Source organism: Oncorhynchus gorbuscha, linkage group LG01 (genome assembly GCF_021184085.1).
Source record: "Oncorhynchus gorbuscha isolate QuinsamMale2020 ecotype Even-year linkage group LG01, OgorEven_v1.0, whole genome shotgun sequence".
Classification (NCBI taxonomy): Eukaryota; Metazoa; Chordata; class Actinopteri; order Salmoniformes; family Salmonidae; genus Oncorhynchus; species Oncorhynchus gorbuscha.
In genome coordinates, this window is record NC_060173.1 from 34,949,084 (window position 1) to 34,973,713 (window position 24,630).

Genomic DNA, 24,630 nt, shown 5'->3' on the forward strand with positions numbered 1-24,630 from the left:
AAGGACACCGATCCCGTAGAGGTTTTACTTGAGTAACAGTAATTTAATTTAAGTACAGATTTTCAGTGCTGTTCCCACCACTGCAAATGGGACCTTAGTGAATTTACCTAAACATGCACACACCATCAGATAAAATTCATAACAAGCAGTGCAATGGAATGACCATTCACTTTGGCCACCCCATGCACCATGTGATGGGTGGCCATAAATAACTAACTGAAAGCCACAACCCCAATAACACATGAACTTGGCTGCATTGGTGGATACTGTATGTCACTGTGCTTCTATGGCTATATACACACACAATGTCACTGCCTACTTAATTTGTTCATTTAGCAAACAAGACAGCTCATAATCCAGAGCTTTTATCAGTCAACACACATATTTTCACTTTAACTCAACATTTCTCAGCCTCATGACAAAAATGTGCCGAATAGCATGTGATTAGCTAATCAACTGCACATTTTCCTCTCTGTAGAACTGCAGGAAGTCTTGGCCCACCCACCAACAGATTTCTGGCTATGCTCCTGGTACACAGAGGACCACTGACATCAATGTCACAGGAAATAGTGGTGAGCATTAAAGCCAGTCTGACATACTGTAGATCCCTCAGGTGGTAAACACAAGCTTTGAAAAACTAAGTTCTGGCACCTTGACAACCTAAGCCTGAACTTGGTACACTGACTAAATATGTCTTGTGAAGGTGAACAGATTGCATGCTGCAGCCATCAAAGTACAGAGCGAACTGCCATGGTCCCTTTGTTGTCGCATGACAAGATGGTAAGCCTCCAGCACAGCAGCTAGCTTCCTTCATGTGTCAGTAGTAGAGCTAGCTCGCGCTCTTTCTCTCTCGGTCTCTCACAGGTGTGGCGTTCAAACGTTGCTCAATTGGTATGAAGGAACCTAATTTTGTTCCATAAAAACATTCCCCACACCGTTACGCCACCTGACACTGACATCAGCATGACTCAACAGGAACCGGGATTCATCGGACCAGGTGATGTTTTTGCACTCCTTAATTGTCCAGTGTTGGTGATCACATACCCACTGGAGGCCGGCCGCTTCTGAGATACTTGAACCGGCGTGCCTGGCAAGACGATCATATCATGCTCAAAGTTGCTTATGTCACTCGTTTTTCCCATTCTAATATTCAATCGAACAGTAACAATGCCTTGTTGCCCATCTGCCTGCTTTATATAACAAGCAACTGCCACGTGACTCACGGTCTGTAGGAGCTAACCATTTTCACGAACAGTACCTAATAAACTGGCCAATGAGTGTATATCAAATGGGGAGACCAACCAAGTGTTCATAGTGATGGTATGACCTTTGATCTAAGACTGGCACACACAGCTGGTCAGTTTTACATGACACTTTCTGGCCATGCTGATTATTTATGAACATTTGAACATCTTGGCCATGCTGGTCATTTATGAACATTTGAACATCTTGGCCATGTTCTGTTATAATCTACACCCGGCACAGCCAGAAGAGGACTGGCCACCACTCATAGCCTGGTTCCTCTCTAGGTTTCTTCCTAGGTTTGGCCTTTCTAGGGAGTTTTTCCTAGCCACCGTGCTTCTACACCTGCATTACTTGCTGTTTGGGGTTTTAGGCTGGGTTTCTGTACAGCACTTTGATACTGTATATCAGCTGATTAAGTACAGATTTTCAGTGCTGTTCCCACCACTGCAAATGGGACCTTAGTGAATTTACCTAAACATGCACACACAATTGTATAAATACAATTGATTTGGCCCGGAACGAGTCAGGCTTTACAGGAGCCATCCCCTGGGGATGGCAGAGGAAAGCCTGTCCGCCCTGTGTGGCCCACCACCCACCACTGGGTAAAGGGTCATCTCAAGTCTGTGGAAACTGAAGTCCCACATGGGACAGACTGCAGCTGCCATGCATCAAACAGAACAGATGGTAAAGGTGGCAAGAAGTTAACACAGTATCATCTTAAACCTACACACAGCATACCCATTTGGGTACTAGACAAAAAGTGCTTGCATTTACTTTTTTCTATTAATAGATTGTTTTTTAAAGTAACTCTTCTGACTACACCTTGCATTGCCAGTCGGCTGCTGTATATTAGATGAGTCGTTCCACCAATGCGGTGCTTTTTGAGAAGTGTAACTTGATTTCATGAGGAGCACATGTTCATCCTTATAAGTTCATCCTAAACATTTCTTAATAGGTTAAATAGAAGAAAATGCAATGACAATGACTATCAGGGGCCAAATAAAGAAACAGGGTTGACCGTAAGAGGGCTGACGATATCTTAAAACAGCCATAAATCCCCTTGTGAAAGGGGGAATGGAAGCTCAACAGGAAGTGGCAATTGAATGCAATCTTCAGTGTTAACATTTCTAGCCTGTCTGTCTATATGTAACAGGGTTGGTGTGTTATGCTCGGTCTGCTCAGTTTTCCACCACAAAACACCAGCAAATGGCCATAAAGAGTAGAACCAATTATATACACTAGGATTTGACTATTACACATTCAATGTTTCTTTTGAAAAAAAATATTTGAAAAGGAATAGCTTCACCTTAATAACCAGAGTTCAGTTGACGTAACAGGGTTGACCTTAACATGAGTGACATTTATATAAATCACTAATCACGTAGATAATAGTCTTCATAAATGTCTGTCAAGGGAACAAAATAACTGGGACTATACAATGATGAAAACCTGGAGACATTTTGGGGTTAAGTGGGTTAAAATCTTCCTAGAAGTCATAGAAGGTGCATAGAGGCACATGTCAAAATGCTGAATTTTAGCACTTTAGCAAGTCTTATTCATAAATAATATCTACAGTAGGGCAAAAAAGTATTTAGTCAGCCACCAATTGTGCAAGTTCTCCCACTTAAGATGAGAGGCCTGTAATTTTCATCATAGGTACACTTCAACTATGACAGACGAAATGACAAAAAAAACAACTGAAAAATCACATTGTAGGATGTGTGTGTGCCATAATTTGCAAATAAATTAATTAAAAATCATACAATGTGATTTTCTGGATTTTCTTTTCTCATTTTGTCTGTCATAGTTGAAGTGGGAGAACTTTTTTGCCCCACTGTAATTGATTGAATTTTCCATGTCGTCTATAGTAAAGGGAACTTCATTTAATATAACAGGATTTTATATTGGTACACAATCTGTACTTAAAACATCAAAAGTGCACAAAAGGCACTCATTTCGTGGAACAGCCCAGACATTGTCTTCTGGAGAAAACTCTCCAGACAGCCTCAGTAGTTTGTGCATTGCAGGCTGTGCATTAGAAAGCAGTGGTAATGTTTATTGGTACAGTAACAGAGTAAACTGCTGTGTGAACAAGCTCTCCACAGTGACAGCTACCATACAGACACCGTGCCATTTTCACTATGTCCACTGATGCCGTTTTTAGCACACTGCTCTGCTGGACACAAGCATTTACTCTGACATGGTGGATATCTACAATGAGGCAATGGTTGGTTGCTGAATTGACCTTTTTATGCCCTTTACTTAAAGCTTCATTTATTTTCGTCCTTATTATTATTATTATTATTATATAATCTTTAAATATTGCATTTTAGTTTGGGTACATTACAAAGATTGAGAGAGAGACAGAGGGAAAGAGAGAGAGGGGGGGGGGGTATGTAACTTATGATTAATTCAAAGCCACGATTGAATGCATGCAGTGATGAACAAAAAAATACATTAATGAAAAATGTCTTATGATGAAAAAGCATGATCCATCATAGTACCTGACATATCCCTGTACCCATCTCAGCTCTCAAAACCCTACAATGAGAGTATGATTGCACTAAGTCAGTGTCTTACTGTAGGTATTGGAATTCAACCTTTCCTACCCATTACAGAATCATATAATAAAGTAATAAGGTCTGAGGAGATGTGGTATATGGCCAATGTACCACAGCTAAGGGCTGTTCTGATGCACAACGCAACACGGAGGTCATGGACACAGCCCTTAGCCGTGATATATTGGCCATATACACCACACCTCCTCGGGCCTTATTGCTATTATAAACTGGTTACCAATGTAATTAGAGCTGTATACATACGGGTTGTCATACCCGTGGTAGACGGTCTGATATACCACAGCTGTCAGTCAATCAGCATTCAGGGCTTGAACCACCCAGTTTATAGATTGATATAACTAAAACGTTAACTTTTTTCCCACTACTTTCATAATTTCTCATTATTGAATGCATCTGGCACCAAAGTAAGTAGATCCTGACATTGTAAATAAGATACTTGTAACAAATTTATAGACAGAGCTTTAGTGTCTCTAGCGAATTCCTCTCTTTTCATATAGGACATGTGGAAAGAGCTCAAAGCGACACTGTGGCTGCTTCATCCCATAAATATTGCATAGTGAAAGAGCAGATTATCACACACAAGAGGATGCACAGGAGACAGAGTGTAAGCATGGACATGATTGCAGTGGGAATTGAGGATGAAGCTATTTAATTGGGACATGTTCATGGTGCTGTGCTGGGAGGTTAAGAACACTAGAGAGGTCATCATTTCCCAGAACAGGTCTGCTGTTATGTTACACGGTGGAAAAGCACAGTTCATAGAGCTCAATACATTGTGCTGAACAGTGCATGAATGCAGTAGCTCTCTGCTTTATGATGAAAATGGTCAAAATGAAAATGGTTTTGTTTTGATGATAATCAATAATGGTATTTATGGTTTAAAATACAATAAATCATCTATAAATAACAAGTATCTACCATAGAAGCTGCACAGTTTCTAACAAGCATGTCAAATAAATGTCACAAACAATTGTTATTGGGGAGCACAATAGGAGGCAAATCTACATTCTACACTGAACAAAAACATAAAACACAACGGACATTTCTTGGATCAACACTTTACATGTGGCGTTTATATTATTGTTCAGTATAGAATGTAATATGATATGCAGGCTTTGTTGAACATTAGCTCCAAATAATCAATCTCTTGCTCCAACATCGGTCAGAAGACTAGAAGAGTCCCATGCTTCTGTGGATATAGGCCTACAATATACTGACAGTATAGTACAATACTGATCTTAACCTCCTTAACAGCTGTTGTGATTCTAACTCAGATCATAGTTCAGTAATGATACAGCTAATCCTACTGTACCAGAGATGCACGAAATACACAGGCAGGTTCCTAGAATTTAACACTCTATCCAGTTCCTCAGCTACACAACCAATTGAGAGGAGTGTGGTGCCGCTAACAGCCTCTGGCTATACGGATGGAGGGGATAAGTAATAGGAGTGCTGAATTAAATCAAGACCTGCTGTGGGGGCTCCTGCTCGATCTAGGAGTCCTGTTGACACAATTAGAGACAGAAAAGCACAGAACACAAAGTACTCAACACAGACAAGCTGCCAACCAGCTCGTCAGTGTACTGTGACTGTCAGACCAAAGCTTGCACAAAACAAGGCAATGCATGCTCTTTTGTTAGAGAGGGAAGACCACACAGTGACGACAACGATGATGAAAACCAGAGCTGGAGTGGTAGCAACAAACAAGCTGAACACTCGAATGTCAGAAAATAGAAACTATTTCTAAATTAAATACTATTTCACAGCAAATGTTTCAAATTGGTGGTACATTGTAATATTTTCATGATATGTGAATTCATTGCTTATAAATATTTAAAAAGGTATCTTTCATTAGCCACTGTTACAGATGTGATACTCGATATCATTTCCCCAGTGGGTAACCTGAGAATGGCTCCGACTGTAAGACAAGGTTACTGATGATGTGCTGAATGCACGGGACTAAAGCAAGGCATTCACTCAACACAGCTTCTAACAGCCAAGTGCATTTCCTTCCCAAATGTAAAATAATTTGCTGTCTGCCAAAGCGGCCCACGCTCCTCTCTCCCTGCGAGGCAAAGTTCTGACGCTGTAGCCATCAGCCAGAGCAAAGTGGCTGCCTGGCTGGGCTGGCCTCGGGAAGACACAGGGCTCTGGAGAGGAGGGAGAGAGGGCCGGAGCCTGTAGGTGTCACTGGGTCAGCAGCACGGTGAGCAGCACAATACAGACGACCTTAAGTAGAGGACAGAAGTATTTTCAGTGGTGCTCTAGAGACAGTAGGGTCGTCTCCTGCAGACAAATAAGATGAGATCAACTGTGCAGTTCAACAACAATAGAATTGTGTTGTTGGTTCATTTGTCGTTCTATTTCAATCCAAGCTCCCTGCTCCCCCAGCCCTTGGCCTCATCTGTTGTCCAGTGAGTCTGCATTTAAAGTCATTGGCCAACTGCCATCATGACACACTAACAGTGGGATGATTTTCAAACTATACAGTATTTAAATTTTGCCAGTCTGATAGACAACGTCATTTAGAATAGAGAGAACTACTTTAATTAAAATGAATCAAATCTAACTGACTATGTCGAGGAGGTATACTGGTCTGACATATTGAGCTCTGATATTTCATCAATACGGATCGATGAGTGGCTCGATCAGCAGTCTTAGCATCCCACTCCTATGGATCCTATGTGGTCCTGTGAGAGACTGCCAACACCGAGCACTCCCAGTATACTGATGTAGGAAGGGGGACAATGCCATCAGGACCCCACAGAGCTTGCTGCTAAAATTGAGTGATTACTCAGGAAACAAGAACATGATGATTTGGGAGATTTTCACTAAATGTAATCCATTGAATGGTCCTTTGGAGGAAGGATTGCTGACATACAGTACCAGTCAAATGTTTGTACACACCTACTCATTCAAGGGTTTTTCTTTGTTTGTACTATTTTATACATTGTATAATAATAGTGAAGACAAAACTATGAAACAACACATATGGAATCATGTAGTAACCCCAAAAAAGTGTTAAACAAATCAAAATATATTTGAAGTAGCCACCATCTCATTGATGACAGCTTTGCACACGTTTGGCATTCTCTCAACCAGCTTCATGAGGTAGTTACCTGCAATGCATTTCAATTAACAGGTGTGCCTTGTTGAAAGTTATTTTGTTTGAGCCAATCAGTTTGAGCCACCATCAGTTGTGTTGTGACAAGGTAGGGGTGTTATACAGAAGATAGCCAAGAAAGAGGGATGGAGTGCTGCATCAGATGACCTGGCCTCCACAATGACCCGACCTCAACACAATTGAGATGGTTTCACAGCAGAGTGAAGAAAAAGCAGCCAACAAGTGTTAGGTGAACAGTTTGTCAGTGCAGTAGCTCAGTATGTGCTCTAGTTAGTGGCTCCATAACTGACCACATTGATTCTGTGGCCAGATACTCAATAGTCCTCATTCAAATCGTTAGTGGTGGAAACAATCATATAAAACCCTGAGGAGCATCAGTTGAACTTTTCAACTTTCATCCTTTTCACATGCAGCTGAATAGAAGACATCTCATGATCCTTACCACAGATAATAGATTTCCCTGTAGGGGAAGCAGAACCAAGTCCAAAGGCATTCCTTTTCTTTTCAATACATCAGATATTTTGATCAAGCTTTTCCCATGAGAAACTCTCTATAAGTATTGCCTATCTAGTAACAATCAGAATATTTATAAACAAACACACACACACACACACACATTAACAGCATGTTAATAAGTATCCCTCTGACCTTGATATATATATAAATAAACTGGGTGGTTCGAGCCCTGAATGCTGAAAGCCGTGGTATATCAGACTGTATACCATGGGTATGACAAAACGTTTATTTTTACTGCTCTAATTACGTTGGTAACCAGTTTATAATAGCAATAAGGCACCTCACAGGTTTGTGGTATATGGCCAATATACCATGGCTAAGGGCTGTGTCCTAGTACTCCGCATTGCGTCGGGCAGAACAGCCCTTAGCCCTGGTATATTTGCCATATACCACACACCCTCGGGCCTTATTGCTTAAATACATACCAATGATGACTGCATACAATACCATGCATAATTACTGTCAAAACCTAGTTTAAATGAAATGACAGTTTGCAGTATTCAATTCTATAAAATATCTGAATACTGAAGAAATGCTTATCAGAAAGTAATTCACTCAGTTCCCAACCATCCTCCAAGGCCGAATAGAAACATAACAATAATAAAGCTTTCCCATTTTCAATATTAAATTGGACCTTTCACATTAGAAGCTCACCTCAAGATACCATACATACATACTGCTATATTCAAATTTACTTCAATGTATTACACAAAGAGAGAACACATTTGCGAGAACACAAACATGGAACCTAACCCAAACAGGGCGTTTGAGGGAACATATCCAAATGTTGTCACATTGGCCGCTGGCTAAGACAGGCACCCTTTTTGACCCATAGATGAATGAGCAGGCTGGCAGGATGGCACATACCAGTGTACTGACCTGAGCCCTAACAAACTGGACTCAGTCTACTGACCCATTTGTCATATGGCTGCCATGGCAGAGTCTACCACAGCTCCAATTACTACTGTCACTGATATACATACAGATGATAACATGTTTCATAACCATCATCTAAAGCTGCTTCATTGTCATGCCACTCAAAAATATCTCTAGAATAATCCGAAGAGCAAAGACCCCGTCTTTATTGAAATGCGGAGCCACATCAAAATATTTAAAAAAAAATGTAATCTATGTAAATATGATACGATTATTTGACCATTTAAAAAACCAAAAACTTAATACAACCAACCACACATGGATAAAATGCATTTAAAAGGTGTAGATACTTTTTTCCATTGTGGTTCTTGTTAACAAAATACATAATGCATAAATTAACAACAAATTAAAGACGGAAGAATGGAATTAAGGCAGTTAGGAAATGTCAGTTATATATTTTTTCAACTGTATTTAACCAGGTAGGCTAGTTGAGAACAAGTTGTCATTTACAACTGTAACCTGGCCAAAATAAAACAAAGCAGTGCGACACAAACAACAGAGTTACACATGGGATATACAAACATACAGTCAATGACACAATAGAGAAAATAAGTCTATATACAGTGTGTGCAAATGAGGTAAGATAAGGGAGGTAAGGCAATAAATAGGCCATAGTGGCAAAATAATTACAATTTAGCAATTAAACACTGGAGTGATAGATGTGCAGAAGATGCATGTGGAAGTAGAGATACTGGGTGGAAAGGAACAAAACAAATAACAGTATGGGGATGAGGTAGTTGGATGGGCTATTTACAGATGGGATATGCACAGGTGCAGTGACCTGTAAGCTGCTTTGACAGCTGGTGTTTAAAGGTAGTGAGGGAGATATGAGTCTCCAGTTTCAGTGATTTTTGCAATTCGTTCCAGTCATTGGCAGCAGAGAACTGGAAGGAAAGGCGACCAAAGGAGGAATTGGCTTTGGGGGTGGCCAGTGAAATAAACCTGCTGGAGCGCATGCTACGGGTGGGTGCTGCTATGGTGACCAGTGAGGTGATATAAGGCGAGGCTTTACCTAGCAAAGACTTATAGATGATGGCTTGAGTATGGCTTGAGTATGGCTTGAGCGGAGGGCGCATCGATGGTACAGTACAGCCAGGGAGAAAGTCAGTCTGTCAAACAGGCCAAGAGCGTTTCATCAGGGCCTATTGCCTTGTCTGACACTCCCAGTTCCCCCATAGCAGCCGCTCCTCCATAGGTAGCTGATCCTCCATTGCCGACAGCGTAGCACCCAGCTGAGTGATGCTTCCGCTGCAGTAAAGTGCCAGAAAATCAAACACACATCAGTAGTGTTCAGAAACAGTCCCTTGTCTCTCTAACATCTCAGACTCCGGTAGCAAGATGTTGTGTTCCATTTAACTGTAGCTATGCATCATCAATAATATCTAAGTAAGAGTGAAAGTGGAGGTGGATTGCTCAGATGTTGTGTAGAGCGAGAGAGTGACCTCTTAATCACAGGAACATTATTTCTATTGTACTTGTCCTTTAACTCTGTAAAAGACCAGGACTTCCCCTGGAAAAAAAGAAGCTCTGACACACTGAGAGAGCAAGTGAGGGAAGTGATTCTGGAAAATGTGTATTTGAGGAATGAGGAGGGAATTATTCCAACAATGAGCCCCACTCAGTTCATTCCTCCCAGGAGACAAGGCGAGTTCACTTACTTCATTCCAGTCAACATGCATAGATCATTCTAGAAAATGCCATAGAAAAGTCACATGGAATTATGCACCATAATCTAAATCTAGTGGATAGAACAATATCGAACCAAAGAAACATTAACTGTCTCTCACTGTCTAAGTAAAATAATGTCTTGCTATTTAACCTGAACACACACAGACCCCCCCCAACAACCACCCAAGCAAACATCCATACAGACTTAATTAAAAAAACATAAAACCTACTCTCCAATCCTTTCACTGCCACTGGATCAAAGGGATAGTTCATAGTACCCACTGTTAGTCATCGCTAAACCCATCCACCATGCTAGAAATACATATTGTTGAACCCAAGAAGAAAAAGATAAGATAGCTGCTACCTTGTGTTCCTTAAAAAGCAGGTATGCCCTACAGAGTCTGATATGCTGTGGCCATATAGAGAGCAGTAAGCAGCACGTAGCACATCTATTTCAGTTGAAAACAGAGAACACAAACGCAGGGTCAGAGCTACAGTAGCACAGGGTGTGTTGCAGTTTCCAACTCCCACACACTCTCTGATGACTCCAAAATACTCACTTCCCCAATCCCTTACTTCCCAAACCTCTGACTAAACATTTCATGGGGAATTCCGTCCAGGAATGCTATGTTAGTGACGGAGCAACTGCAACAGCTGGGAGGAAAACTACTTTCTAACGGATGACAGGGAAACATAGGCCTTCTCTCACACACTTAACAGCAGCTTGTCCTCTTCACTGGCACTGTGCAGTAGATCAAGAACGACTGACTGTTTCTAATGAACCTTGGACTGAGTGACCTTTGTCACTATGATGATGTTTATTTTTTGACAGCTTTTTTCACAGATCTACATATTATTTTTGCAACAACAACAAACAAAAAAACTCTCCTATTGATGTCTAAGCACATTGGCCTTGTCCCACATATTTCTCCTCAAACTTACAATGAGCTTCAAATATGTTTGACTGATGGGATCCTGTCCTTCCTCTATGACCTGGGAAATAGCCAATGAGAATCAGAATGGCTCTGTTGGAGCAGAGGCCTTCTTTAAGGAAGTAAACACATGGGTAATTAATTGGATTTATTAAAGCCTTTTGATCATGAGTGATGAAGAGAGAGTAGCATAGTTCATTACACTGTCATTAGCACCTGTTTATCTAAAACACATGCCACAAAATGCATTAATTTGCCAAAATTAAAATGTAAAGACAATATTTCTCTAACATGGATCACTGTGCCGTTTCGCATGACATTTTTGCAGAGTCCCAAATGGGATCTCAAGTACTAGTAATTCCACAAAATACAATAACCCTACAAGTTGAATAATTTACACAGAGGGCAATTTTGCATGAATTGGAGCTTGTTTAACAAAGACCTTAATAGCTTCCCATAATCCAGAGTAATTTTCATAGGCTGTGTTTATACAGGCAGCCCAATTCAGATTTTTTCCCCTTATTGGTCTTTTGATAATCATCAGAATTGGGCTGCATGTGTAAACACAACCGTAATGGCATCTTAAATGGGTGGCTTCTGATCAGATAAAGTCAATGCAAACCATTAACGAGAGAGCTGAAGTTTAATTACTCCAGCTAGATGGCGATACAGATGGGGAAATGACAATAAGAGGTAAACATAAACTGTAATAAGCCATACGGTCTGACCTGATATCAGGTTTCAGTGTGTATTGACTATACTGAGTGTATGTTGAATATAATCTGATACTGCACACATGACAGAGACAGGATGACTTCACTTGTTAATTGTCTAAGACAGGTAATCTACTGTACTACTGTAGGTAGGCCTATATCTTGCATATTGTGACGACTACATCAATAACTGATAGAATATGGTGAAAGCCATCCAGTAGTAAAGAACTGAGTTTCTACCTGTGAGCGAGCCACCCACATGGATCTGACTACCTAACTCTGTTGGAGGGATCCAGAAAAATGCTGTGTACCTCTGCCAGTTTTAAAAGTGGTACAGGGCTACTGATATTGTAACCTCTGGTCATCCTGCATATGTAACCACAGAATCGGAAGCTGCTAAATTCCCCTCTGTGTTTTCCATGAGGTGATGTTAGATTAACTGTATAGGATTTTATCAGTTGCCGTTGGCAAGTGCATTCTCCATCTGAACTGACTGGTAATGTGAGATAATTATAACTGGGTACATGGCAGACTGATGGAGCACAGATGCTCTGTACTGTAGGATCATGGGGAGAACCCACTCTAGCTCTGAACATGGACTGGACAAGGGCTAACACTGGAACAGTTCAGCATGGATGCATTACACCTGAACAATGTTTTTTTTTATTTGTATTATTTCACCTTTATTTAACCAGGTAGGCAAGTTAAGAACAAGTTCTCATTTACAATTGTGACCTGGACAAGATAAAGCAAAGCAGTTCGACACATACAACGACACAGAGTTACACATGGAGTAAAACAAACATACAGTCAATAATACAATATAAAAATAAGTCTATATACAAAATGAGCAAATGAGGTGAGAGAAGGGAGGTAAAGGCAAAAAAAAGGCCATGGTGGCGAAGTAAATACAATATAGCAAGTAAAACACTGGAATGGTAGATTTGCAGTGTATGAATGTGCAAAGTAGAGTAAGAAAAATGGGGTGTAAATGAGTAAAAATAAATAAATAAAGTAGGGAGAGAGGTAGTTGTGTGGGCTAAATTATGGATGGGCTATGTATGGGCGCAGTAATCTGTGAGCTGCTCTGACAGCTGGTGCTTAAAGCTAGTGAGGGAGATAAGTGTTTCCAGTTTCAGAGATTTTTGCAGTTCATTCCAGTCATTGGCAGCAGAGAACTGGAAGGAGAGGCGGCCAAAGGAATAATTGGTTTTGGGGGTGACCAGAGAAATATACCTGCTGGAGCGCGTGCTACAGGTGGGTGCTGCTATTGTGACCAGCGAGCTGAGATAAGGGGGGACTTTACCTGGTAGGGTATTGTAGATGACCTGGAGCCAGTGGGTTTGGCGACAAGTATGAAGAGAGGGCCAGCCAACGAGATCGTACAGGTCGCAGTGGTGGGTAGTATATGGGGCTTTGGTGACAAAAAGGATGGCACTGTGATAGACTGCATCCAATTTATTGAGTAGGGTATTGGAGGCTATTTTGTAAATGACATCGCCGAAGTCGAGGATCGGTTGTAACGGTTTTCTTGAGTTGAAGGAGAGGCGGAGCAAAGCACAGCGTGGTTATTTTGATTCATGTTTAATAAAAAGATAAACATGAACACTACAAAACAATAAACGTAACGTGAAAACCTAAACAGCCCAGTCTGGTGCAAACTAACACAGAGACAGGAACAATCACCCACAAAACCCAACACCAAACAGGCTACCTAAATATGGTTCCCAATCAGAGACAATGACTAACACCTGCCTCTGATTGAGAACCATATCAGGCCAAACATAGAAATAGACAAACTAGACATGCAACATAGAATTCCCACTCAGATCACACCATGACCAAACAAAACATAGAAACATACAAAGCAAACTATGGTCAGGGTGTGGACATCGGTAGGATCGTCAGTTTTACAAGGGTATGTTTGGCAACATGAGTGAAGGATGCTTTGTTGCGAAATAGGAAGCCAATTCTAGATTTAACTTTGGATTGGAGATGTTTGATGTGAGTCTGCAAGGAGAGTTTACAGTCTAACCAGACACCTAGGTATTTGTAGTTGTCCACATATTCAAGTCAGAAACGTCCAGAGTAGTGATGTTCGACGGGCGGGCAGGTGCAGGCAGTGATCGGTTGAAGAGCATGCATTTAGTTTTACTTGCATTTAAGAGCAGTTGGAGGCCACGGAAGGAGAGTTGTATGGCATTGAAGCTCGTATGGAGGGTTGTTAACACAGTGTCCAAAGAAGGGCCAGAAGTATACAGAATGGTGTCGTCTGGGTAGAGGTGGATCAGAGACTCACCAGCAGTAAGAGCAACAACATTGATGTATACAGAGAAGAGAGTCGGTCCAAGAATTGAACCCTGTATCACCCCCATAGAGACGGCCAGAGGTCCGGACAACAGCCCTCTGATTTGACACACTGAACTCTATCAGGGAAGTAGTTGGTGAACCAGGAGAGGCAATCATTTGAGAAACCAAGGCTATCGAGTCTGCCGATGAGGATGTGATGATTAACAGAGTCGAAAGCCTTGACCAGGTCAATGAATACGGCTGCACAGTATTGTTTCTCATCGATGGCGGTTAAGATATCGTTTAGGATATCTTGAGCGTGGCTGACGTGCACCCATAACCAGCTCTGAAACCAGATTGCATAGTGTAGAAGGTATGGTGGGAATCGAAATGGTCGGTAATCTGTTTGTTGACTTGGCTTTCGAAGACCTTAGAAACGCAGGTAGGATAGATATAGGTCTGTAGAAGTTTAGGTCAAGAGTGTCCCCCCTTTTGAAGAGGGGGATGACCACAGTTGCTTTCCAATCTCTGGGAATCTCAGACGACACGAAAGAGTGGTTGAACAGAATAGTAATAGGGGTGGCAATTTCAGCAGATAATTTTTAGAAAGAAAGGGTCCAGATTGTCTAGCCCGGCTGATTTGTAGGGGTCCAGATTTTGCAGCTCTTTCAGAACATCAGCTGACTGGATTTGGGAGAAGGAGAAATGGGGAAGGCTTGGGCGAGTTGCTGTGGGGGGTGCAGTTGCAGTGCTGTTGACCGGGGTAGGGGTAGCCAGGTGGAAAGCATAACCAGCCGTAGAAAAATGCTTCTGGAAATTCTCAATTATAGTGGATTTATCGGTGGTGACAGCGTTTCCTATCCTCAGTGCAGTGGGCAGCTGGGAGGAGGTGTTCTTATTCTCCATGCACTTTACAGTGTCCCAGAAGTTTGTTTTTGTTTTTTTGAGCTTGAAAAAGCTAGCCTTGGCTTTTCTAACTACCTGTGTATATTGGTTTCTAGCTTCCCTGAAAAGTTGCACATCATGGGGGCTGTTAGATGCTAATACAGAACGTCATAGGATGTTTTTGTGTTGGTTAAGGGCAGTCAGGTCTGGAGAGAACCAAGGGCTATATCTGTTCCTGGTTCTAAATTTCTTGAATGGGGCATGCTTATTTAAGATGGTGAGGAAGGCATTTAAAAAAAATAGCCAGGCAGCCTCTACTGACGGGATCAGATCAATATCCTTCCAGGATACCCCGGCCAGGTTGAATAGAAAGGCCGGCTTGCTGAAGTGTTTCAGGTAGCGTTTGACAGTGAAGAGTGGAGGTCCGTTTGACCGCTGACCCACTACAGATGCAGGTAATGAGGCAGTGATCGCTGAGATGTATTTAGAGGTGTATTTAGAGGGCAAGTTGGTTAGGATGATATCTATGAGGTGCACTTTAAGTGCACTTTAAGTCTGATTTTGGCACACAGTCTCTAGTGCAGGGTGCCCCAACTGGTGGCCTGTGGGCTGAATTAAGTTTTCTAAAGCAAAATAAACAATAATATATATACATTACACACACAGTAGCAGTCAAACATTTGGACCCACCTACTCATTCCAGTTTTTATTTATTTGTTCAATATTGTAGAATAATAGTGAAGATATTAAAACTATGAAATAACACATATGGAATCAACAAATCAAAATATATTTATATTTGAGATTCTTCAAAGTAGCCACCCTTTGTCTTGATGACAGCTTTGCAGAAATACTGTAGGGTCTTGTTTTGGAGGACGCATGGCTCTCGACCTTCACCTTTCCCGAGTCCATACGGGAGTTGTAGCGATGGGACAAGACTGTAACTACCATTTGGATATCATGAAATTCTGGATTTTTATTTTATTTTCATTTTTAAATGAAGCTCTGAAAGAGTTTTATAGGGCAATATGGGCAATTCCACATTAGCAGATTGACACCGAGACTCACTTTTTGATTTAAAAACCATTGCCAACCAAAAACCAGTGATTGATAAACCATACACCGATATGCAGAAGTCTACAAGTGCCACTGAACATTTTCCTGAAACGCATCTACTTGAGGAACATTGCTGATGCAAAGGTAACAAAATGACAATAAAATCTCCATCAGTTTTCTTATGTGACCACATTCTCCAAAAACTCTTAAATATCTACTCCGCATTCAGATTCAAAGATGTCTGCAGAAAGATGTTTGAAAAATATATTTTGGTTATTCAAATCAAATCAAATCAGTGGTGTGGTGACTGTGCTTTGGCAAAGTGGGTGGGGTTATATCCTTCCTGTTTGGCCCTGTCCGGGGGTGTCCTCGGATGGGGCCACAGTGTCTCCTGACCCCTCCTGTCTCAGCCTCCAGTATTTATGCTGCAGTAGTTTATGTGTCGGGGGGCTAGGGTCAGTTTGTTATATCTGGAGTACTTCTCCTGTCCTATTCGGTGTCCTGTGTGAATCTAAGTGTGCGTTCTCTAATTCTCTCCTCTCTTTCTTTCTCTCTCTCGGAGGACCTGAGCCCTAGGACCATGCCCCAGGACTACCTGACATGATGACTCCTTGCTGTCCCCATTCCACCTGGCCATGCTGCTGCTCCAGTTTCAACTGTTCTGCCTTACTATTATTCAACCATGCTGGTCATTTATGAACATTTGAACATCTTGGCCACGTTCTGTTATAATCTCCACCCGGCACAGCCAGAAGAGGACTGGCCACCCCACATATGCTCTCTCTAATTCTCTCTTTCTTTCTCTCTCTCGGAGGACCTGAGCCCTAGGACCGTGCCCCAGGACTACCTGACATGATGGCTCCTTGCTGTCCCCAGTCCACCTGACTGTGCTGCTGCTCCAGTTTCAACTGTTCTGCCTTATTATTATACGACCATGCTGGTCATTTATGAACATTTGAACATCTTGGTCATGTTCTGTTATAATCTCTACCCGGCACAGAGAGAGGACTGGCCACCCCACATAACCTAGGAAGAAACCTAGAGAGGAACCAGGCTTTGGCCTTTCTAGGGAGTTTTTCCTAGCCACCGTGCTTTTACACCTGCATTGTTTGCTGTTTGGGGTTTTAGGCTGGGTTTCTGTACAGCACTTTGAGATATCAGCTGATGTACGAAGGGCTATACAAATAAATTTGATTTGATTTGATTTGATTTATAGCTCAGTAAAGTGCAGTAAAAAAAATAGTAGATTATAGTTCAGTACAATAACAGCTGGTGTCTGTGCGTGCATATCCCAACCAGAAGCCATGGATTAGCCATCAGCACCGTGCTAAATGCTAGAGCTGCCGCTTTCAATGAGTGGGACACTAATCCGGATGCTTATAAGAAATCCCGCTATGCCCTCAGAAGAACCATCAAAAAGGCAAAGCATCAATACAGGACTAAGACTGAATCCTACTACACCGGCTCTGATGCTCGTCGGATGTGGCAGGGCTTGCATTACGGACTACAAAGGGAAACCCAACAGTGAGCTGCCCAGTGACAGGAACCTACCAGATGGGCTAAATGCCTTATATGCTCGCTACGAGGCAAGCAACACTGAAGCATGCATGAGAGCACGAGCTGTTCCGGACAGCTGTGTGATCACGCTCTCCGGAGCCGATGAGAGCAAGACTTTTAAAACAGGTGAACATTCGGCCTCCCGGGTGGCGCAGTGGTTAAGGGCGCTGTACTGCAGCGCCAGCTGTGCCATCAGAGACTCTGGGTTCGCGCCCAGGCTCTGTCGTAACCGGCCGCGACCGGGAGGTCTGTGGGGTGACGCACAATTGCCTAGCGTCGTCCGGGTTAGGGAGGGCTTGGTCGGTAGGGATGTCCTTGTCTCATCGCGCACCAGCGACTCCTGTGGTGGGCCGGGCGCAGTGCACGCTAACCAAGGTTGCCAGGTGCACGGTGTTCCCTCCGACACATTGGTGTGGCTGGCTTCCGGGTTGGATGCGCACTGTGTTACATTTACATTACATTTAAGTCATTTAGCAGACGCTCTTATCCAGAGCGACTTACAAATTGGTGCATTCACCTTATGACATCCAGTGGAACAACCACTTTACAATAGTGCATCTAAATATTTTAAGGGGGGTGAGAAGGATTACTTTATCCTATCCTAGGTATTCCTTAAAGAGGTGGGGTTTCAGGTGTCTCCGGAAGGTGGTGATTGACTCCGCTGTCCTGGCGTCGTGAGGGAGTTTGTTCCACCATTGGGGAGCCAGAGCAGCGAACAGTTTTGACTGAGCTGAGCGGGAACTGTACTTCCTCAGTGGTAGGGAGGCGAGCAGGCCAGAGGTGGATGAACGCAGTGCCCTTATTTGGGTGTAGGGCCTGATCAGAGCCTGGAGGTACTGAGGTGCCGTTCCCCTCACAGCTCCGTAGGCAAGCACCATGGTCTTGTAGCGGATGCGAGCTTCAACTGGAAGCCAGTGGAGAGAGCGGAGGAGCGGGGTGGTTGGGAAGGTTGAACACTAGACGGGCTGCGGCGTTCTGGATGAGTTGTAGGGGTTTAATGGCACAGGCAGGGAGCCCAGCCAACAGCGAGTTGCAGTAATCCAGACGGGAGATGACAAGTGCCTGGATTAGGACCTGCGCCGCTTCCTGTGTGAGGCAGGGTCGTACTCTGCGGATGTTGTAGAGCATGAACCTACAGGAACGGGCCACCGCCTTGATGTTAGTTGAGAACGACAGTTTGTTGTCCAGGATCACGCCAAGGTTCTTAGCGCTCTGGGAGGAGGACACAATGGAGTTGTCAACCGTGATGGCGAGATCATGGAACGGGCAGTCCTTCCCCGGGAGGAAGAGCAGCTCCGTCTTGCCGAAGTTCAGCTTGAGGTGGTGATCCGTCATCCACACTGATATGTCTGCTAGACATGCAGAGATGCGATTCGCCACCTGGTCATCAGAAGGGGGAAAGGAGAAGATTAATTGTGTGTCATCTGCATAGCAATGATAGGAGAGACCATGTGAGGTTATGACAGAGCCAAGTGACTTGGTGTATAGCGAGAATAGGAGAGGGCCTAGAACAGAGCCCTGGGGACACCAGTGGTGAGAGCGCGTGGTGAGGAGACAGATTCTCGCCACGCCACCTGGTAGGAGCGACCTGTCAGGTAGGACGCAATCCAAGCGTGGGCCGCGCCGGAGATGCCCAACTCGGAGAGGGTGGAGAGGAGGATCTGATGGTTCACAGTATCGAAGGCAGCCGATAGGTCTAGAAGGATGAGAGCAGAGGAGAGAGAGTTAGCTTTAGCGGTGCGGAGTGCCTCCGTGATACAGAGAAGAGCAGTCTCAGTTGAATGACTAGTCTTGAAACCTGACTGATTTGGATCAAGAAGGTCATTCTGAGAGAGATAGCGGGAGAGCTGACCAAGGACGGCACGTTCAAGAGTTTTGGAGAGAAAAGAAAGAAGGGATACTGGTCTGTAGTTGTTGACATCGGAGGGATCGAGTGTAGGTTTTTTCAGAAGGGGTGCAACTCTCGCTCTCTGTTAAGAAGCAGTGCGGCTTGGTTGGGTTGTGTATCGCATATAACGCATGACTTTCAACCTTCGTCTCTCTCGAGCCCGTACGGGAGTTGTAGCGATGAGAGAAGATAGTAGCTACTACAACAATTGGACACCAGTATACTGCCTACTAATATGGTAGCCATTAAGTGCTTTGAAAGGCTGGTCATGACTCACTCCAATTCACATAGATAATGCAATCTCAATCACACTCCCCTTTCCCACCTGGACAAAAGAAACACATATGTGAGAATAGCGTTCAACAGTATAGTACTCACTAAGCTAAGGACCCTGGGACTAAACTTTGGTCTTCCTGACAGGCCACGCTGGTGCCCCTCATGGGTGTGTGTTAAGTCCCCTCCTGTACTCCCTGTTCACCCACGGCTGCGTGGCCAAGCACGACTCCAACAACATAATTAAGTTTGCCGACGACACAACAGTGTCACCGACAATGAAGAAATAGCCTATAGGGAGGTGGTCAGAAACCTGGCAGTGTGGTGCCAGGACAACAACCTCTCCCTCAATGTTAGCAAGACAAAGTAGCTGATCGTGGACAACAGGAAAAGGAGGTCCGAACAGGTCCCCATTAACATCAACAGGGCTGTAGTGGAGCAGGTCAAGAGATTCAAGTTCCTTGGTTTCCACGTCACCAACGAAACTATCATGATCCAATCACACCAAGACAGTCGTGAAGAGGTCACAACAACACCTTTTCCCATTCAGGTGAATGAAAAGAATTGGCATGGATCCTCAAATCCTCAGAAGGTTCTACAGCTCCTCCATTGAGATCATCCTGACTGGTTGCATCACCGCCTGGTATGGCAACTGCTCAACATCTGACTAAGGCGCTAGAGGGTAATGCATACGGCCCTGTACATCAATGGGGCCAAACTTCCTGGCACCTATATACTAGGTGGTGTCAGAGGAAGGCTCCAAACATTGTTAAAGGCTCCAGTCACCAAAGTAATACACTGTTCTCTCTGCTACAGCACAGCAAGAGGCACCGGAGCGCCAAGTCTAGGTCCAAAAGGCTCCTTATCAGCTTTTACCCCAAAGCCACAAGACTGCCGAACAATTAATAAAATGGCCACCCGGACTATTTACATTTTGTTTTGACACTGCTGATATTTGCTGTTTATTATCTATGCATAGACACTTTACCCCTACCTACATGTACAAATTAACTTGACTAACCTGTACCCCCGCATATTGACTCGGTACCGGTACCCCCTGTATACAGCCTTGTTGTTATTTTATTGTGTTACTTTTTATTTTATGTTTTACTTTATTTAGTAAATATTTATTTCATAACTCTATTTCTTGAACTGTATTGTTGGTTAAGGGCTTGTAAGTAAGCATTTCACGCTAAGGTCTACACCTGTTGTACAGTATAGTGGAGTAGAGTATAGTGCAGTACAGCACAAAAAGTAGAGTACAGCAGAGCACAGAGTAGAGTAAAGAAAAAAAATAGAGTATAGTTCAGTACAGAAGAGCACAGTACTGTCCAGTAGAGTATATCACAGTATACTGCCTACTAATATGTGCTCTACTGTACTGTATTTCTACTGTACCGACTTTTGACTGTATTCTACTGTGCTCAACTGCAACTCTGGTTTGCGACTACTATGATTTCCCATTATGGCCAATTCAATTGCAGTAATTCTGTTACTTATTTTTCAGTCCATCTGTTACCGATTTGGTAACAGAGTGATGCGTATTAATCACTTTAGAATTCATAAACCAAATTGTTATCAGTAAAAACATGATCTACTTGATAGGTCTACATTAACTTGTTAATTCTGTGAATTTACATAATCCTTCCTCCTCATGAGGAAGAGAAATGTGAAAACATTTTAAAGATATGTGGGGTTTTGGTAACAGAATGACAAGACATGAAGCAATATCTCTTAAACTTATAGAAAGCAGAATATTTTCTTCAAAACTAAATATAAATGATAAATATGTTTTTTAAGAACCCTTTTCTATGTGTGACCAGCAATCAAAGCCTTTGCTTATTCCTAATCTTTAGGGTGGATGAAAAACATATGTATGCCTTTATTTCCCCAAAATATAGATTAGCTTTCATTTGACACAAAATGTGATATGCCCATATACACTTTATTCAACTTGTCATCTGATTGGCTGAGTCGAAATCTTGCCATTACACATAAGCAATCCTTTCAGATCTACAGGAATGCCTCGGGGGTAAGGGGTCAATTTGGAATTCAGCATGTCAGATGGGGTCCATGCTGTTCAGGTCCTTGGGATGTCCCTACCGCCATTAAAGTTGAACTTTCAAATGGTTACGGTAAGGGTTAAGGTTAGGGAAGGGTTAAGGATGTCCCAAGGATACCAGTTAGCACAAAACTTGTCACATGACTCAAAATGAATGGTACACATATAGGCTACCTAACAAGTAAGCTTGCTGTGGAGCAGAATGCCTTAGGCATATCGACTATTAAGCAGTGTGTCTGTTGACAAAAGCTGACCACAAAATCACACTTTAAATTTAAATGTATTTGATATCTGACCAAGTTATGCATATGCATGACCCAGTAGTCTCGAATACCATGTCATGATATTTGGCGCATGCTATTGTGTGTCCTCTTACCAATCCAAATGAGTCTAGAAAAATATAAATATGATCTTTGACTGGTCAATTTGGACCGCTATTATGACCATATCTTGGGATACGCCTTTGGACACCTGCTACTACGATGTCTTTAAAATGCAGTGCAGCTGTATTACCATGCAGTGTCACTGGCGATGGTTGAAGGACTCTAACTCGTAGCCTTCTGTGACTAAATCTGGACCCAACTCAGGTCTGCAACTACATGAACAAGAAGGCAGGAGTAGCAGGAATCGCAAACAGTTTGCTGCTTCCAACATGCACTCAGCATCATAGGCTTATAATGTAAGCTATTGGCTTATGTAGGGCAATGAGGGGGAGGGAGGATCGTCGTTTATAGTTATCGTGCAATGTACCTACATGTAGGCTAAAGTAAAACACCCCAAATGTACATTTTTTCCCCCGGTTCTCATTTTAATCAATGATGCTCTAAATAGCCCATGGACAACATTTATTAGGTTACAGCTCAATCTCATCATCTGGGAAATGGTTGTCTTGATGTACTGTAGGCTAGTAGTAGAGTAGTGGTGGGGTAACGTTAGTGGCTTGAAATGTTCGGTTTAGGCTACAGTAGCCTAATTCTATTAGTTTTGGGAACATGACCGTGGATTGTTAGGTTTAGGACATACCATTAAAATATGACAGCAGTGACTGTGTAATATACAATGTAGCCTACATAATATCAAACGTTACAATGTAACACCGGTCAATAGGGGATTGCCTCACAAGTTCGCACATCCTTCGGATAACGGACTGAATGTCTCATTAGCAAGATAAGGTTCTGGAAACTATAGTCCAAATATTTACTCAATATAGGCAATTATGTTTAATTAAGTAATAAAATTGCCCCATATTAAATAGCCTACGTGTTTGCAGGTGCAATGAAATCAACCATCATTCAATTATGGGCAAACGACAAATGAAATTAACACACTAGCCTAAGTGAAAACCAGTGAATAAATACTAGCCTAATAAAAGATACAAAGACACATACTAACCTAAAACATCAGTGTTAAAAACTCATTGGAACGATAAAAAAGCTTAAATCCTACCTGAAATCTGTCAATCGTTAGTGCATGCGGGTTGAAGTGGATGTACACACAATCACAGTGTAAGCAGTAGCAGTCCTGCCTCCACCGTATCAAGCCCCTCCTAGTTTGTGGAATCGTAAACGACGGAAGAGGAAAATTGACCGATTTCTGTGCGCAGAAACGAGGAAGCGCTTCGTACTCAACACATTTCCAGCCTGTCTTTTCAATACAGTAGGCTGACATTAATGCAGTATATGTAGACCTACAGCCCTATATACCAAATAACTTGGCGCATATTCAGTAGCACTAATTGTACAGCAATAACTACAAATTAATATTAGACAAAGTGCCACAAAAATCAAATAAAATGTTATTGGTCACATACACATGGTTAGCAGATGTTAATGCGAGTGTAGCGGAATGCTTGTCCTTCTATTTCCGACCATGCAGTAATATCTAGCAAGTAATCTAACAATTTCACAAGAACTACCTTATACACACAAGTGTAAAGTAATGAATATAATATGTACATATATTATGGATGAGCGATGGCCGAACGGCATAGGTAAGATGCAGTAGATGGTATAGAGCACAGTATGAGATGAGTACTGTAGGGTATGTAAACATTATATAAAGTGCCATTGTTTAATGTGACCAGTGATACATTTATTACATCCAATTTTGAATTATTAAATGGCTAGAGACTTGAGTCAGTATGTTGGCAGCAGCCACTCAATGTTAGTGATGGCTGTTTAACAGTCTGGCCTTGAGATAGAAGCTGTTTTTCAGTCTCTCGGTCCCAGCTTTGATGCACCTGTACTGACCTCGCCTTCTGGATGATAGCGGGGTGAACAGGCAGTGGCTCGGGTGGTTGTTGTCCTTCATGATCTTTTTGGCCTTCCTGTGACATCGGGTGGTGCAGGTGTCATGGAGGGCAGGTAGTTTGCCCCCGGTGATGCATTGTGCAGACCTCACTACCCTCTGGAGAGCCTTACGGTTGTGGGCGGAGCAGTTGCCGTACCAGGCGGGGATACAGCCCACTAGGATGCTCTCAATTGTGCACTTGTAAAGGTTTGTGAGTGTTTTTGGTGACAAGCCAAATTTCTTCAGCCTCCTGAGGTTGAAGAGGCGCTGTTGCACCTTCTTCACCACGCTGTCTGTGTGGGTGGACCATTTCAGTTTGTCCGTGATGTGTACACCGAAGAACTTAAAACTTTCCACCTTCTCCACTACTGTCCCATCGATGTGGATAGGGGGGTGCTCCCTCTGCTGTTTCCTGAAGTCCACGATCATCTCCTTAGTTTTGTTGATGTTGATAGTGAGGTTAGTTTCCTGACACCACACTCCGAGGGCCCTCACCTCCTCCCTGTAGGCCGTGTCGTCGTTGTTGGTAATCAAGCCTACCACTGTAGTGTCGTCTGCAAACTTAATGATTGAGTTTGAGGCATGCATGGCCACGCAGTCATGGGTGAACAGGGAGTA

The 24,630-nt window shown here is 42.8% G+C and overlaps 1 protein-coding gene across 2 annotated transcripts in view; it reads right to left on the reverse strand.

The window, feature by feature from the left end:
- LOC124036579 (talin-2-like) overlaps nucleotides 1-23,277 on the reverse strand; it is a 231,754-nt gene extending 208,477 nt beyond the window's left edge. For both annotated transcript variants that reach the window (XM_046351337.1, XM_046351326.1), the window contains exon 1: nucleotides 23,170-23,277. The gene's annotated coding sequence lies outside the window, so the exon portion shown is untranslated. The remainder of the gene's footprint in view (nucleotides 1-23,169) is intronic.
- Between the last annotated feature and the right edge of the window lie 1,353 nt (nucleotides 23,278-24,630).